The 5,430-nt window shown below is 45.7% G+C and overlaps 1 pseudogene; it reads right to left on the minus strand.

Annotated features, from left to right (window-relative positions):
- Nucleotides 1-277: 277 nt before the first annotated feature.
- Nucleotides 278-1,182, minus strand: LOC122672192 (annotated as a pseudogene).
- Between the last annotated feature and the right edge of the window lie 4,248 nt (nucleotides 1,183-5,430).

Raw genomic sequence — 5,430 nt, forward strand, 5'->3', positions numbered from 1 at the left:
AACTCTATATGCGGTATCCTTCTCAACATTACTTTGTACTCATCTCTTTATTTTCTCTCTCCTTCTATTCTTGAATGTAAGCCGACTAGGGCAAGCTCTTGTGTATATTCAATAATTCTCAACATTAATACAATCAAGGAATTTCAAGTGAACTTGTGTTCTATCATACCCTTATTTAGCACTCGTAGGCCTTATTTTCAACATGGTACCTAATCACTTTATACTGTAAAAACATCATGGTTACTTAGTAAAATGATTCTCATTTCACATACATCTTTTATTTAGAGGAGCCATATAAGTGCTGAATTCCCATAATATCGTCGCTATGGAGATCTCTGTTTGTAATCCCAGATGATATGCTAGGGTACATGATAGCCTCTTAAACTGAGGAGTGCCCAAGGCCTAGAAGGTGTCCAATTTCATGCACAACAACTGATTCTAAGTCCATCATATTTTGTCCTAGATTAGTACTCCAATTCTCATCAGCATCATAATGGAACCTTTCATCAGTTGGTGCAAAGGCATGAGCTAGGGTCGATCCTTGTCCATCAAATGCATAGCCATCTCCATGGTCTCCGTGATGGAATCCAATTTCTATGTCAGCAGTGGTACCTTCTGCTACTTCTTTGAATGTAAAATGGCTTACTTGTGCCCATCTTGCAAAAGCTTTTGAGCAGGTAGACTGCAAGTCCTGAACTTATTTGTGCACTAGAATGGAATTGGTATGTGAGATTGCGCTTGGAATCTGCCCACTTTTCCATGTTTGAAAAGAAAGAAAAATAGGAGATTGTGTGGAGAGTATTGGAGCCATCATGGTGTCTCTTCTTCCCTGATCGCATTGAACTCGTTCCATTGATGATGTCTGGGACACCACATCTTGGCACCATCAGTTGCTTCACTGCTTGTGAATCTAAGGTCCAAGTGACCTTCAGATTGTAATTGAGCTGATAGGTCTTTACCGAGGCCTCTAATTGGTCATCGAACTCGTCGTCATTGACATTGGTGAGGCTGTTGTTTAATTGAGGATAACTTAGGCAACCAAATTTCTTGAGATACTGTTTGAGCTCATAAATCCCTTTCACCTTCTGCCCCTTATGACATCCTTCCAAAGGCTGGAGGGACTTGAAAGGTGGCTTAACTGGTCTGGATAGAACCATTTGAGGCAAAATGAAGAGAAAAAAGAGTATATAAAAGCCCAAAAAGAGAGAAAATTTAGGGAAAATTTTCATCTTTCTAAGCTAAGGTTTTTCAAGAAAAAAAAATGTTGGTATTGTAAGGTGACAATGAAGCTCTTTTACGAAATTGAGACTTTGAATGTGAAATTAAGATCTTGGGTAATATTAATATGGAATGTCTATAAATTATAAACTTAGCTAGTAGTATGAAATGAAAATATTCTTGTAACTTTAGAAACTTAAATTTATTTTTTTGTTAGGAGAAAAGTTCTCTGTGAGGGTGTACTGCCCAGAAAGGGGCGAAATGATGGCCCACACACTCATGAAAAGCATAAATCCCACCTCCCATGATGCCAATGTATGTGCTCTCATTAGCCCCTGCACACATGCAAAGGCCACACTCCCCACAAAGAAAGCTGACACTTTTTTATATTAATCACTTCCCTTTATTTTTGAACTGCATCCTTATTCCTCTGTCACACGGATCCACTAGTTCAGATTTTTGGTTTTAAGCATTCTGTGCCAATGCATAAGTCTCTCTCTCTCATATTTTCTAACGTACTATTTGGTAAGAACCCACGTCAAACTCTCTTGACCACTAGGTCATTTGTAGATCCTGGCTAGCCATGGTTGTCCATGATATAACAAGAAGCACAAAGTGGTCATTGGACCTTACTCTGTTGCATTTTTTTTTTTGGGAAAATTACACTGCCACCCTATGAGGTTTGTGTTAAATACAGAGCAACCCCTATGTTTCTAAATTATACAGCCACACCCCCTGAGGTTTGGTTAGTTGTTACAGTTAGCCCCACTCCGTTATATCATTCCCATTAAATGGTACGGTGTTGGTAATTCATGACTTAAAATGAGTAATATACCCCTATTAGGGGTTTGAGCTTACCATCCCTTCCCACCCCCTTCCCCTGCCCTATTACTCCCGCTGCTTCAAAGGACATTTGAACCACCGGAGCACCTTTCTGAACCGCTTCAACGACGGATTGACAAAGCTGCAAGGTTTGTGGACAGCTACATATCTACAACATCTTATAAATTCCAACGGAAGAATTTGACAAATTAGACAGAAGGAAGAACTCATCTTTCCTGCTGATACTATGGAGAGAGAGAGAGAGAGAGAGAGACAGAGACAGAGAGAGAGAGAAACTCACATGAAGGCATTGATGCTTCCTGTTGCATCAAGAAATCATCTACGGTCCCTTCGAGTGCCGTAACTTGCAAAAGGACCAGAGGGTGACAAAGGAGAACCGGTGTGGTTTCGGCCTAGGACTCTCCGATGCCAAAGTCAGATCTCCTTAGCAAACAGATGAATAATAGTATTCAAGATGGGTTGAGGGAATAGAATACCTTCCCTTTTATAGTAGAGTATGGCGGCGTGGAGAGTCCCAGTTTGATGGAGAGTGATCCATGTAGTGGCTAGAGACCCTGGGTAGCAGGGCTCTTCCTTGGTTGGCCATCTCCCTGCGGGACGGAGTGTCCCAGTGGTGCTGGGATCCTTAATAGATAGACACCTGCGTGTATGGTGATAGCTCCTTTAGTGTTTGAGTTCGTCTGGGCGACGTGACTTCTAGGCGGTGGCCTAGAGTCCTGGAGTTGGCGTAAGTCTATAGTGATGACTGGATCATAGGCTAGATGCCTCGATGTTCGCATAGGTCATGTCTATGGAGGTCACGCCTATGAGGCCGTGCCCTTGGAGAGGCCACGCCCATGGTGGAGGTCGCGCCCGGGGAGAGGCCGCGTCCATGGAGAGGCTGCGGCCATGGTAGAGAGGCCACGCCTGGGGAGAGGAGGCCGCACCCATAGTGGAGGTCGCGCCTGTGATCTTCCTTTTGATTTATGTCCGAGTTGGTTCTTCTCTAGTTCTGGATCAGGTCACCTCTTGGACCATGACACGTGGCAACCTTTGATTAGTTCGTATAATCTTGGGTTTATCACTTGCGCCCCACTCTCTTGGAATGGAGTGTTTAAGAGAGTAATGCTTTCATGTAGTGAGGAGTTTTCCATGAATTTGCTTCTCTTGAGGGGTGTGCCCATAAATCTTCTGGTGAGGTGGGAGAGGTTGTAGGTTCAAACCTCTCCTCCTACACTTTTCCTTCTTCTTTTTGTTTTCTTTTTTGTAGGTATATGTCTCTCTTCTTCACTCCTCCTTTTTCACTTTTCACTTTTTCTCCTCCTCTCTCTCTCTTGCTTTTTGCTTTCCACCTTTTTTGAGATCTTGTCTCTTCCTTGCATTCATTTGGCATTTACCTTTTTGGTGCCCACCATGTGTTTGTCTTTAAGCAACATAGGGTAGTGTGACTCCTTATTGGCTTTCTTGTCCTCCCTTGACCATTGGCCTTGGTGCTTGCTTGGTGCTTGTTTGATGCTTGCTTGGTGCTTGTTTAATGCTTGCTTATGACTTGACATCACCCCCGTCGTGGTCACATTCATAGGTTGTGCTTGTTCAAGTTTTTTCCTGAGGCCACGTCTTATCCGGGCCTGTGTCTGCCCGACCCGTCTGAGTCTGTACTGGTGGTAGCGCCCGGGGTCACTCCCCGTGGTTGCACCTAAGGCCGCGCCCGTAGTCAGGCTAGAGGCCGCGCCCTCTTATCTATTTGAGGTGAAATATTTTTTTTTAGCTCTCTCATGGATTGGATTTGTTGGCTAACTGTTGCAGCTTGCCTTCTTCCTTCTTGTGTCGGCCACCTGCCTTTGGGGAAGATCACTCTCTGAGTAAGTAATCTACCCTAGTGCTGTTCATGTCATCTTCTAGTGACTCTGATCCTGCCACGGTCGTGGTTGGATCCTCGGAGGAGCCTTCCTCGGAGTCGCCTTCCCCTTTGGGTACCCCATCTTCAGTGCCTTCCCCTAGTGCTAGTGATGGGCTTTTGATGTTCTTGTTGGCCATAGGTTCAGCATCGCACCACTGAAGCGGTACTCCATCTTTAGCAGAAGGTGTTCCAGGAGATCTAGCAGGCTCACAAGCTGTGTGGTATGGATAGGGAGCACCAGGAGCACCGAGTCGCCCGAGAGGAGGCCGTCGTTCGAGTGAGGAGGATGGCTGAGGAGCTCAGGGCTATGTCTTCCCGGAGCGTGACTATGGAGGCTGAGAGTTCATCCCAGATCCGTGCCTTGAAGGAGGAGCTTCGAGATGTGAGGCAGGGTCATGAGGTGGAGTTAGCCGAGTCTGGCAAGCGAGCTGTGGCGGAGTACAAGCAGTCTTCGGAGCTCATGGATTGGTTCTACAAGGAGAACCAGGGGATATACAATGCGGGGATCCAGGACTTGGCCACCTACGTTCTCGAGGAGACTTCTGGCTATGACTTCTTGTGATTCACAGGTGTTGCGGCACTGACCTCAGTTGCTGCTGTGACCACTGATGTCCCAGCGGAGGGGGGCACTGTGGTGTCCGTGGAGGGCGTCGTTCAACCTGATGAGGGTATTGCTCTTGTGGAGGAGGGTGTGGCACCTCCTCTTGAGGCAAAGATGGCTTCTCCACCAGAGGATGATGTGACTCCCCCAGCGAAGGTTTCTTGACTTTCTGTGCCTATGGCATGTTGGACTTGTGAATTCTGAACTATATGATTACTGTGACCTCCTTCTCTTGTTATAAGTAGTTAACCTCTTGTCTTCTTCGTCGTACTGTTCCTTATGGTTGATGTGTGTGATCTATCATCTTCAGTAGTTGCTTTAACCTTGGAAACCTATTACTTTAATAGCTCTTGGACCTCTACGGTCAACGGACCTTGGTGGCATTGCGCCTTGGTGGCCAACGGGCCTTGGTGGTAATGTGCCTTGGTGGTCAACGAACCTTAGTAGCCAACGGGCCTTGGTGGCATTGCGCCTTGGTGGTCAACGGATCTTGGGGGCTAACAGGCCTTGGTGGCATTACGCCTTGGTGGCCAACGGACCTTGGTGTGGTGACAGTGATTCGATTTAGTAGAAGATGAGTATTCCCAAAACCGACTGTTTACTTCAATAAAAAATTTTCAAATTATTCTTGAAATAGTGATGCCATCTACTGCTACTGCTACTGCTACTACTACTGTTACCACTACCGCTACTACTCCTGTTGGTGGTGCTGCTGCTCTGCTGTTACTTCTACTGATAATACTTCTTCAGGTGTTCTGAGTTCCAAATACGGTCTACCTTCTTGCCCCCCGGAGTTTTCAAGCGGTATGTCCTTGGACGTATCTGCTTGGAAACTATGTAAGGTCCTTCCCAGTTTGCTGATAGCTTCCCTTCCTTCCTTGGTTTTAAT

The sequence above is a fragment of the Telopea speciosissima genome, chromosome 8 (assembly GCF_018873765.1).
Source record: "Telopea speciosissima isolate NSW1024214 ecotype Mountain lineage chromosome 8, Tspe_v1, whole genome shotgun sequence".
In the NCBI taxonomy this organism is placed as follows: domain Eukaryota; kingdom Viridiplantae; phylum Streptophyta; class Magnoliopsida; order Proteales; family Proteaceae; genus Telopea; species Telopea speciosissima.